This window comes from Pan troglodytes, chromosome 1, assembly GCF_028858775.2.
Source record: "Pan troglodytes isolate AG18354 chromosome 1, NHGRI_mPanTro3-v2.0_pri, whole genome shotgun sequence".
NCBI lineage: Eukaryota > Metazoa > Chordata > Mammalia > Primates > Hominidae > Pan > Pan troglodytes.
The window spans coordinates 105,981,008-105,994,217 of NC_072398.2; the positions used below are offsets into that span (position 1 = coordinate 105,981,008).

Here is a 13,210-nt window from a genome sequence, read left to right on the forward strand (position 1 = left end):
TGTTGCTATAGTTGCTATAAAAGGCAAGGTGGGGAACAGACAGGTGAATGAGCACAGAGGTCATTTGTAAACCGTTTGTGGTTAGTGCTCCTCTGTCTACTGTCTGTCTCTCTCAGTGTCTCTGGGTATGTGTCTGTTTACAACATAAAATATATGCACACAAATCTCCAATTTTTCTAGAGTAACTATTAACACAGTTAAAATCTGGAAGAAATCTATCTTTTAAAGGAAATACCAATTAGCAAATAAAAGAGTTGATTCCCCCCAACTCTCATTCCCCAAAGCTTGCTTAAGTGTATGGTTTGCACACATTCCATAAATAAAAACATTGCTGGCTCATAACTATGCTTCACTTTCATAAGCCTTCCAAATGTTAGTAACTTAGCCTTCTCCTTTTGAAGGGTTAGTCTGTAAGTGATACTGGAAGCCATGTGGTAAGAAAGAGGACAGAAGTATAAAATCAGACTCAGAAAGTAAAATCTGGCATATTTGGCATAGATCCATTCAGCTTCGTATACTTTGTTAGGACCCAAGGGCATGCCTGATTTTCATAAAATCGATGCACTGTTATTAAAACAAACAGGTGAAAATCACTTTTGTTAAACTACTTGACAAGGCATCTGACTACCTTAAGTGTGTTATAAATTTTGCAAGTGGTTAAAATTTTATGCTTATGAATTCAAAAGATAGACTTTAGTTAAATTAAAAACTAATTTATGTAGATATTTTCCCTAATAATATAGCACAAATGGGTTTTATTTCCAACTGAAAAGATTATTTATTACCATGGATATAACTAGAAGAATCATACAAATATATGTAATTCCATTAGAAAATATTTTTCTTAAAATTTTAAATGACAAGAACTTAATGAATCTTAAATATCTCTTGTTTTATTTTGAAAAATTGTTTTCATAAGATACAATTGAGCAATTGAGATTTGTTCTCCCAGTATCTGAAGATTTTTTTGGTCTTGTTTTGTTTTTTGGGTTTTTAGCCCTAAAATTAGGTGAATTCAGCTTTGGGTCTATTTCATCCATTCTGGAAGGTTCCTTGGGTCACTGATCTGAGGCATTCTTGATGTGGTTAGGACTTCCCAGCATTATTTTTTTTAGATCCTGTTTATTTAAAATGAAAAGGATTAGCATGAGGGATGGTAACATTCCTTTTTTATATCTGTAGCAGCAAGTTTTCTTATGATTCATTATTCTTCTTCTTACAGCTTTAAATCATCTAGGAACTTCATATAAAATTTAATTCCAGTTTCAACTAGTTGTGGAGCATTTGATCCAAAATAAAATGAAAGTCCTCTCTGAAGCTGTAGAGGAGACTCAAGAATCAGAACAACCTGAAGTTCTTTAAGCTGTCAGTTGAAGGACTAGGTAAAAAACAAATATCATTTAGTGTGATCATTAATGCACATGAGTCATTATTCCATGTGGTTGCTGTCGACTGGTCAGGGGCACTTCAAGCAGGTCTCAGCTGAGACCTGTCCAAATTACTGACCCACAAAATCATAAGATACAATAAAATGGTTGTTTTGAGCTACTGAATTGTGGGGTAGATTGTTTATGCAGGAATAGACAACTGAGACCATGCCTTAAAATGGACACAGTATTTCTGATGCATTATCTCATTCATTCATCCAATAAATAATTACTGTGAACCATTATGTGTCAGGCACTACTCTTTATTCTAGAGACACAGTAGTTTAAAAAAAGGCCAGCAAAGACCCTGTTTTCATGGAGCTTACAATCTACTGGTTTAGATAGATAATAAGTAAAGGAATAACTACAATATGCCAGATGGTGATAAGGGCGATAAAGATAAGTGAAGCATGTCAAGGGAGCATCCCAGCAAGACAACCCTCTTTTTATAGAAGAGAAAACAGAGTCTTAGAAAGATTAAATAATAGGCAGTAAGAGAAGCAAGTTCCTAGGTACAATGAAACTGGAGTTTCACTTGATGAAACACTGTTCAATAGAATTTATAAATTCAAATTGTTGTTTAGCACAACAGAGGAACCTAACAGGCAGAAGTGTGGCTTGGATGGATGTTCCTGACTACCCAGGCTGTCCAAGTAAACTGTTGTATATACAAGAATGAAAAGATCTGAGGTGGAGCCAAGGTGGCCAAATAGGAACAGCTCCAGTCTAGAGCTCCCAGCGTGAGTGATGCAGAAGACGGGTGATTTCTGCCTTGCCAACTGAGGTACTGGGGAGTGTCGGAAAGTGGGTGCAGGACAGTGGGTGCACTGCACCCAGCATGAGCCAAAGGAGGGCGAAGCATCACCTCACCCGGGAGGCACAAGGGGTCAGGGAATTCCCTTTCCTAGTCAAAGAAAGGGGTGACAGACGGCACCTGGAAAATCGGGTCACTCCCACCCTAATACTGCACTTTTCCAACAGTCTTAGCAAACGGCACACCAGGAGATTATATCCCGTGCATGGCTCAGGGGGTCCTACGCCCATAGAGCCTCCCTCATTGCTGGCACAGCAGACTGAGATCGAACTGCAAGGCAGCAGCGAGGCTGGGGGAGGGGCACCTGCCATTGCCGAGGCTGGAGTAGGTAAACAAAGCAGCCCGGAAGCTCGAACTGGGTGGAGCCCACTGCAGCTCAAGGAGGCCTGCCTGCCTCTGTAGACTGCACCTCTGGGGGCAGGGAATAGTCAAACAAAAGGCAGCAGAATCCTCTGCAGACTTAAATGTCCCTGTCTGACAGCTTTGAAGAGAGTAGTGGTTCTCCCAGCACACAGCTTGAGATCTGAGAATGGACAGACTGCCTCCTTAGGTTGGTCCCTGACCCCCAAGTAGCCTAACTGGGAGGCCCCCCCCAGTAGGGGCAGACAGACACCTCACATGGCCGGGAACTCCTCTGAGACAAAACTTCCAGAGGAACGATCAGGCAGCAACATTTGCTGCTCACCAGTATCTGCTGTTCTGCAGCCTCCGCTGCTGATACACTGGCAAACAGGGTCTGGAGTGACCTCAAGCAAACTCCAACAGACCTGCAGCTGAGGGTCCTGACTGTTAGAAGGAAAACTAACAAACAGAAGGGACATCCACACCAAAACCCCATCTGTACATCACCATCATCAAAGACCAAAGGTAGATAAAACCACAAAGATGGGGAAAAATAGAGCAGAAAAACTGGAAACTCTAAAAATCAGAGTGCCTTTCCTCCTCCAAAGGAACGCAGCTCCTCGCCAGCAATGGAACAAAGCTGGATGGAGAATGACTTTGACAAGTTGAGAGAAGAAGGCTTCAGACAATCAAACTATTCCGAGCTAAAGGAGGAAGTTCGAACCCATGGCAAAGAAGTTAAAAACCTTGAAAAAAAATTAGACGAATGGCTAACTAGAATAACCAATACAGAGAAGTCCTTAAAGGACCTGATGGAGCTGAAAACCAAGGCACGAGAACTACGTGACAAATGCACAAGCCTCAGTAGCCGATTCGATCAACTGGAAGAAAGGGTATCAGTGATGGAAGATGAAATGAATGAAATGAAGCAAGAAGAGAAGTTTAAAGAAAAAAGAATAAAACGAAATGAACAAAGCCTTCAAGAAATATGGGGCTATGTGAAAAGACCAAATCTACGTCTGATTGGTGTACCTGAAAGTGACGGGGAGAATGGAACCAAGTTGGAAAACACTTGGCAGCATAATATCCAGGAGAACCTCCCCAATCTAGCAAGGCAGGCCAACATTCAAATTCAGGAAATACAGAGAATGCCACAAAGATACTCCTTGAGAAGAGCAACTCCAAGACAAATAATTGTCAGATTCACCGAAGTTGAAATGAAGGAAAAAATGTTAAGGGCAGCCAGACAGAAAGGTCGAGTTACCCTCAAAGGGAAGCCCATCAGACTAACAGCGGATCTCTTGGCAGAAACTCTACAAGCCAGAAGAGAGTGGGGGCTAGTATTCAACATTCTTAAAGAAAAGAATTTTCAACCAGAATTTCATATCCAGCCAAATGAAGCTTCATAAGTGAAGGAGAAATAAAATACTTTACAGACAAGCAAATGCGGAGAGATTTTGTCACCACCAGGCCTGCCCTAAAAGAGCTCCTGAAGGAAGCACTAAACATGGAAAGGAACAACCGGTACCAGCCACTGCAAAATCATGCCAAATTGTAAAGACCATCAAGGCTAGGAAGAAACTGCAGCAACTAACAAGCAAAATAACCAGCTAACATCATAATGACAGGATCAAATTCAAACATAACAATATTAACTTTAAATGTAAGTGGGCTAAATGCTCCAAGTAAAAGACACAGAATGGCAAATTGGATAAAGAGTCAAGACCCATCAGTGTGCTGTATTCAGGAAACCCATCTCACATGCAGAGACACACATAGGCTCAAAATAAAGGGATGGAGGAAGATCTACCAAGAAAATGGAAAACAAAAAAAGGCAGGGGTTGCAATCCTAGTCTCTGATAAAACAGACTTTAAACCAACAAAGATCAAAAGAGACAAAGAAGGCCATTACATAATGGTAATGGGATCAATTCAACAAGAAGAGCTAACTATCCTAAATATATATGCACCCAATACAGGAGCACCCAGATTGATAAAGCAAGTCCTTAGAGACCTAGAAAGAGACTTAGACTCCCACACAATAATAATGGGAGACTTTAACACCCCACTGTCAACAATAGACAGATCAACGAGACAGAAATTCAACAAGGATATCCAGGAATTGAACTCAGCTCTGCACCAAGCGGACCTAATAGACATCTACAGAACTCTCCACCCCAAATCAACAGAATATACATTCTTCTCAGCACCACACCACACTTATTCCAAAATTGACCACATAATTGGAAGTAAAGCACTCCTCAGCAAATGTAAAAGAACAGAAATTATAATAAACTGTCTCTCAGACCACAGTGCAATCAAACTAGAACTCAGGATTAAGAAACTCACTCAAAACCGCTCAACTACATGGAAACTGAATAACCTGCTCCTGAATGACTACTGGGTACATAATGAAATGAAGACAGAAATGAAGATGTTCTTTGAAACCAACGAGAACAAAGACACAATGTACCAGAATCCCTGGGACACATTCAAAGCAGTGTGTAGAGGAAAATTTATAGCACTAAATGCCCACAAGAGAAAGCAGGAAAGATCCAAAATTGACACCCTAACATCACAATTAAAAGAACTAGAGAAGCAAGAGCAAACACATTCAAAAGCTAGCAGAAGGCAAGAAATAATTAAGATCAGAGCAGAACTGAAGGAAATAGAGACACAAAAAACCCTTCAAAAAATCAATGAATCCAGGAGCTGGTTTTTTGAAAAGATCAACAAAATTGATAGACCGCTAGCAAGACTAATACAGAAGAAAAGAGAGAAGAATCAAATAGATGCAATAAAAAATGATAAAGGGGATATCACCACCGATCCCACAGAAATACAAACTAACATCAGAGAATACTATAAACACCTCTATGCAAATAAACTAGAAAATCTAGAAGAAATGGATAAATTCCTCGACACATGAACCCTCCCAAGACTAAACCAGGAAGAAGTTGAATCTCTGAATATACCAATAACAGGCTCTGAAATTGAGGCAATAATTAACAGCTTACCAACCAAAGAAAGTCCAGGAACAGATGGATTCACAGCCGAATTCTCTCAGAGGTACAAGGAAGAGCTGGTACCATTCCTTCTGAAACTATTCCAATCAATAGAAGAAGAGGGAATCCTCTCTAACTTATTTTATGACGCCAGCATCATCCTGATACCAAAGCCTGGCAGAGATACAACAAAAAAAAGAGAATTTTAGACCAATATCCCTGATGAACATCAATGCAAAAATCCTCAATAAAATACTGGCAAACCGAATCCAGCAGCACATCAAAAAGCTTATCCACCATGATCAAGTGGGCTTCATCCCTGGGATGCAAAGGCTGGTTCAACATATGCAAATCAATAAACGTAATCAGCATATAAACAGAACCAGTGACAAAAACCATATGATTATCTCAATAGATGCAGAAAGGCCTTTGACAAAATTCAACAACGCTTCATGCTAAAAACTATCAATAAATTAGTTATGGATGAGACATATCTCAAAATAATAAGAGCTACCTATGACAAACCCACAGGCAATATCATACTGAATGGGCAAAAACTGGAAGCATTCTCTTTGAAAACTGGCACAAGACAGGGATGCCCTCTCTCACCACTCCTATTCAACATAGTGTTGGAAGTTCTGGCCAGGGCAATCAGGCAGGAGAAGGAAATAAAGGGCATTTAATTAGGAAAAGAGGAAGTCAAATTGTCCCTGTTTGCAGATGACATGATTGTATATCTAGAAAACCCCATCATCTCAGCCCAAAATCTCCTTAAGCTGATTGGCAACTTCAGCAAAGTCTCATGATACAAAATCAATGTGCAAAAATCACAAGCATTCTTATACACCAGTAAAAGACAAACAGCCAAATCATAAGTGAACTCCCATTCACAATTGCTTCAAAGAGAATAAAATACCTAGGAATCCAACTTACAAGGGATGTGAAGGACCTCTTCAAGGAGAACTGCAAACCACTGCTCAATGAAATAAAAGAGGATACAAAGAAATGGAAGAACATTCCATGCTCATGGACAGGAATAATCAATATCGTGAAAATGGCTATGCTGCCCAAGGTAATTTATAGATTCAATGCCATCCCCATCAAGCTACCAATGACTTTCTTCACAGAATTGGAAAAAACTACTTTAAAGTTCATATGGAACCAAAAAAGAACCCGCATTGCCAAGTCAATCCTAAGCCAAAAGAACAAAGCTGGAGGCATCACACTACCTGACTTCAAACTATACTACAAGGCTACAGTAACCAAAACAGCATGGTACTGGTACCAAAACAGAGATTTTTGGTAAACAAAACAGACCAATGGAACAGAATAGAGCCCTCAGAAATAATGCCACATATCTATAACCATCTGATCTTTGACAAACCTGATAAAAACAAGCAATGGGGAAATGATTCCCTATTTAATACACGGTGCTGGGAAAACTGGCTAGCCATATGTAGAAAGCTGAAACTAGATCCCTTCCTTACACCTTATACAAGAATTAATTCGAGATATATTAAAGACTTAAATGTTAGACCTGAAACCATAAAAACCCTAGAAGAAAACCTAGGCAATACCATTCAGGACATAGGCATGGGCAAGGACTTCATGTCTAAAACACCAAAAGCAATGGCAAGGAAAGCCAAAATTGACAAATGGGATCTAATTAAACTAAAGAGCTTCTGCACAGCAAAGAAAACTACCATCAGAGTGAACAGGCAACCTACAGAATGGGAGAAAATTTTTGCAATCTACTTATCTGACAAAGGGCTAATATCCAGAATCTACAATGAACTCAAACAAATTTACAAGAAAAAAACAAACAACCCCATCAACAAGTGGGCGAAGGATATGAGCAGACACTTCTCAAAAGAAGACATTTATGCAGCCAACAGACACAGGAAAAAAGGCTCATCATCACCGGCCATCAGAGAAATGCAAATCAAAACCACAATGAGATACCATCTCACACCAGTTAGAATGGCGATCATTAAAAAGTCAGGAAACAACAGGTGCTGGAGAGGATGTGGAGAAATAGGAACACTTTTACATTGTTGGGACTGTAAACTAGTTCAACCATTGTGGAAGTCAGTGTGGTGATTCCTCAGGGATCTAGAACTAGAAATACCATTTGACCCAGCAATCCCATTACTGGGTATATACCCAAAGGATTATAAATCGTGCTGCTATAAAGACACATGCACACGTATGTTTATTGCGGGACTATTCACAATAGCAAAGACTTGGAACCAAGCCAAATGTCCATCAATAATAGACTGGATTAAGAAAATGTGGCACATATACACCATGGAATACTAGGCAGCCATAAAAAATGATAAGTTCATGTCCTTTGTAGGGACATGGATGAAGCTGGAAACCATCATTCTCAGCAAACTATCACAAGGACAAAAAAACCAAATACCGCATGTTCTCACTCATAGGTGGGAATTGAACAATGAGAACACATAGACACAGGAAGGGGAACATCACACACTGGGGCCTGTTGTGGGGTGGGGGGGCGGGGGAGGGATAGCATTAGGAGATATACCTAATGTAAATGACGAGTTAATGGGTGCAGCTCACCAGCATGGCACATGTATACATATGTAACTAACCTGCATGTTGTGCACATGTACCCTAGAACTTAAAGTATTAAAAAAAAAAAAAAAAGAATGAAAAGATCTGCCCTTCAGTAGCTGGAGTGGAATGGGGCAGGAGGGTTTGGAGGAGGATGTGTGGCTCTGAGGACTATACATAGTAGGCAAAGTGCCAGCTGTGACTCGGAACAACCAAAATCAGGACCAGGAGCAGTTTAGAAGAGAAAACAATTCTTGGAAAAAGCAGAAGTATTTGTGGGGTACAGGGGAATTTGTAAGGGACTTAATTTCCTAAGTGAACAGGTAGGAGTTCAGAGGCAGCTAATGCTCATGGGACTTAATTTTATTTCCACAGTTGGTAAAACTCAAGGACAGTGTGGTTACCTTCATTTAATTAAACAAACACAGAGCATGTGCTAGGCATTGCTAAAATCTGGTGTAGAAATCCAGTGTTAAAATCTAGTGTGGAAAGCCAGGCAAGCATTCATCAAACCATAATACAAACCAGATCGGGTAAAGTGCTACACCAAGCAGAACATGAAGGAGGGAGTGATTAATTAAATTCCACCAGAGAAGTTTTTCTAAAGAAGGTAGCATCTGAGTAGAGTACTGAAGTATGCTAGCAATATAAAATTTTATCATACATTGGGATTGCAAAATACAGTGCTTTTATTTAAAATTAAAAAATATTATTAGCTTGTTTTCATCATTCCACAGTATTTGCGTATATCAAAACATTGTACCCCATAAATATATGCAATTACTATTTGTCAATTAAAAAATTAACTTAAAAACAGTATTGATGAAAACAATTTTATTTTTCTCTGGTAGAAGGAAAAATATTCCCGGTCTCCTGTGAGTGAGTGCCTAGGGTCCCATTCATCTGAAAGAGCGGTGCAGCGCAGCTGAGGTTGCTGGCAGGCATTACAACAGAGCAGTTAAGATTACTGGCTCTACAGTCAGGGACATGGGTTCCAAATCCTCCTTCTCTGTCAATTTCCAACCATGCAATTTTGGACATGACTTAAACTCTGTGCTTTAGCTTCCTCATTTGTAAAACAAGGTTAATGATAATAACTACCTAATAGGGCCACTGTAAGAACAAAATGAGCTAATATATGAAAAGTTTTTAATTCATTGTCTAGCACATTTTAAGCATTCTATAAATCATAGCTATTTTTCATTAATGTTTGCATACCAGGCAGGACTCCAATACTGTGTAGAAGTCATGAATTTTAATTTCAGTTCTGCTCCAAAGTGCTCCCTAGGGCTAGGCCAGTGACCCAGATTTTCCATTTCTCATCTTTCTGATTTATTATGTGAGACCAAAGCATTGGCAAGGAAGCTGAATAAGTGGATTTCCTCACTTGCTGGCTGGAGGTCTAGGGAGCAGAAAAGGTGGACATTTCCCCCATCTTGTATCTGTCTTGAGGAAGTGTGTGTGTGTGAGTGTGTGTGTGTGTGTGTGTGTTTATGCAGGAATAGACAACTGGGACAATGCCTTAAAATGTACACAGTATTTCTGATGCATTATCTCATTCATTCGTTCATTCATTCATTCATTCATTCAATAAATAATTACTGTGAACCGTGTGTGTGTGTTTATTCAGATCCATTCCTTTCAATGGTTAGCCTTGTCTGTCAGCCATAACAAAAACCTCAAACCTCAAGGAAAGAAATTACAACCAAGCCTTCAGACAGCTGGTGGTAATTTACTCACACAATCCCCTTTATCCTTTCAACACCCACTATTTATCTGTATCTGACGTTGGGAGAGGGGAAATCATGCAAGAAATATGGTACGTAAATTTCTGGAAAGGGGGTTGGAATAGTGAGGGAAGACTTGTGTGAATTACATGAATAATTCTCCTTGATTTGAACATAGATATCAGATCTCAAAAATTGAAGGGACTGATGTTAGGGTCAATAAATACATTTCTGGGACCAGAAACAATACTGGAATAAATTCATAAATAGCTTTCAAGGCATTCATGACAATCACACCATCGCTAAAATCCGAGTCATTTTCCAGGATGGGGCAAGTAGTTCCAGTACAAGTCAAAGGAGCATGTGTCAATCAATCCAGACTGCTTTAAAAATCCATAGTGATAACAATAACTAAATGGAATGCATGATCCTAGTTCAGATCTTGGATTGGATTCTGAATTAGAAAAAAAAAATATTGCTGCCATGTTCAGTGGCTCATGCCTATAATTTCAACACTTCAGGAGGCTGAGGCAGGAGGATCACTTAAGGCCAGGAGTTCGAAACCAGCCTGTGCAACATAGCGAGATCTTGTCTCTACAAAAAAAAATTTAAAAATTATCTAGGGATGGTAGTGCAAACCACTAGTCCCAGCTACTCTGGAGGCTGAGGTGGGAGGATCACTTGAGCCCAGGAGTTGAGCCTACAGTGAACTGTAATCACACCACTGCACTCCAGCCTGGGTGACAGTGAGCAAGACCCTGTCTCTTAAAAAAAAGAAAAAATACCTCTAAGGACAAGATAGCCATATATATCCATGGTCCTTGCCTTTGTTTCTTGTATCATGCCATCTACTAGCTGGTCCCTGAAGCCATATATAATAACTTTCACTCATACACACATATGAGTGAAAAGTAACACTGATTTTTTTAACTTTCCAGCTTGAAAAATTTTAAATTTTCAACATATAGTAAAGTTGTAAAACTAGCACAATAAAGTCCTGTAAATCTTTCAATTGCTTCATAGATTGTTAACATTTTGCCACATTTGTTTTCTCTCTTTACACACACACACACACACACAAGCACACAGACACAATCATTAGTATTATTTTGATGAACCATTTGAGAGTAAGATGTAGATTCTTCACCCCTAAATATTTAATGTGTATCTCCTAAGAATATTTAAAATCGTTGCATAACTGTATTATGTAAAAGAATATAACACCTTTGGCCAGGCATGGTGGCTCACGCCTATAATCCCAGCACTTTGGGAGGCCAAGGCGGGGGGATCACAAGGTCAGGAGATCGAGACCATCCTGGCTAACACGGTGAAACCCCATCTCTACTAAAAATACAAAAAATTAGCTGGACGTGGTGGCGGGTGCCTGTGGTCCCAGCTACTCGGGAGGCTGAGGCAGGAGAATGGCGTGAATCCGGGAGGCAGAGCTTGCAGTGAGCTGAGATCGTCCCATTGCACTCCAGCCTGGGTGACAGAGTGAGACTCTGTCTCAAAAAAAAAAAAAAAAAAAGAATATAACACCCTTTTCAGGTCAGCTTTTATCACTATTAAGCAGAACACTTTACATCATAATCTGAAGTCTCAGCAGTGAATTACTTAACTAAAATCAGGAGCTACCCTCTGCTAGATATTTGGCTCACATCTGTACAACCAAAAGTGCTGATCAAAATAATCACTCCCAGGACAAAGGCAAAATATACAACAAAGACAAATTCCCTCTTCTATGCACCAGCCAATTTCTTGGCAGTTTAGAACAGCTGTTTTGTCCTTTCTTCCAGCTGGCAAAGGTTCAAAAATATCAAGATACAGCCTCAGAAAGCTTCACACGAGGAAGAAATTTTAATGAGAAAAATCTCACGTTCTGTATTCGCTTTTGTTTTCATTTTCATTTTAGCATATAAAATGTCAAAATACTGAGCTGTTGAGTACCGTATCAAACATCTGGCAATTCTGGACAAAAGATGAACAAAACTCAACAGTCCTTTATTTTTGCAAAGTTTAAGTGGCTTTAGGAGTTAATGCCATAGGGGTAGGGTGCCACGCCTCATGCCTGTAATCCCAGCACTGTCGGAGGCGAGGCAGGCAGATGGCTTGAGCACAGTAGTTCGAGACCAGCCTGGGCAACATGTGAAACCCATCTCTACAAAAAATACAACAAAAATTAGCCAGGCGTGCTGGTGCACATCTGTAGTCCCAGCTACTCAGGAGGCTGAGGTAGGAAAGTGGCTTGAGCCTGGGAGGCAGAGGTCACAGTGAGTGGATACTGTGCCACTGCGCTCCAGCCTGGGTGAAAGAGCCAGACGCTGTCTCAAAAACCAAAACAAAACATTATATCAGTTTGGTAAAAGAACAAGCACATCCAACATTAACCATCACAATTCCTTTCGACCAGAATAATCTTTTATTCAGATAAAAGTATCCCAGTTTTAGGCTATGCGTGTGATATAATAATAACAGACAGAGAGGTACAGAAATACCCAAGCTGGCCCAGGCTCAGAGCTTGTGGTATACAGAAGAGAATTATCGCATCCTTTATTTGCTGGCTTCGGTACATTCTTAGGAGATGGAGGGAAAAAAAAATCAAAACCAGAAGGGTCTGGTGCTGGTGGACCAGATCAATTGGTTCAAACTTTGATTCAACTGTTAAGGTATTCAGGGCTGGAACTAGGATGAGAGGAGCAAGGCACTCACCTGAGGTGCGAAGTTTAAAGCGTGCCAAAATCTCGGTAATCAAGATAAATAATATTTTAATGCAATATTTTAGAAAAATAGTAATGCAAAAAAAATCCACAATGAACAAAATATCAAAACTTTAAATAAAGACAGGATCTGACCCTGCATTTTCATGATTCAGGGAGTGTCTTACTTGCTTCGTCCTACTCCAGGCCCAACTTGTTCATCCCCAGATGATGTGCCAAAAGCTGCATGTTTAGGTGTCTCCTCTGGTGCTCTCTAGTGCTATGTTCTGCTGACCTTGTTGGCAACAGCTCTCTGTCTGTTATGAATGGTTGGACATCAGGTGGCACCTTTAAGATACCACAAGGTAAAAGCAACTCTCTGAGCCAAGGCCAGCTCTTCCAACCTCCTTCCAAACAGTCTTACATCTCAAGGGCAAGTTTCTGTGATGTATAGGGCATCAGGGAGAGGGTAGAATGGGGTAGAAAGGGGAGATAATGGGAGAGGGAAAAAAGAACAGGTGACCTCATGAGTTGGCACTAACGTAACTAGAGTGCAATTTTTCAAGAGTCTATCTTTTTTAAGAAAACCTTGAGCCTCAACTCTTATTTGGAGGCACCTGCT

At 40.1% G+C, this 13,210-nt stretch overlaps 1 protein-coding gene across 5 annotated transcripts in view; it reads left to right on the forward strand.

Annotated features, from left to right (window-relative positions):
• Positions 1–13,210, forward strand: part of LOC129144306 (uncharacterized) — an 85,359-nt gene that overhangs the window by 45,995 nt on the left and 26,154 nt on the right. The window contains exon 1 of one of the 5 annotated variants that reach the window (XM_054686181.2): positions 1,301–1,382. The exons of the other annotated variants lie outside the window; for them this stretch is intronic. The gene's annotated coding sequence lies outside the window, so the exon portion shown is untranslated. Of the gene's footprint in view, positions 1–1,300; positions 1,383–13,210 lie in introns of those variants that run through there. 5 annotated transcript variants of the gene reach the window in all.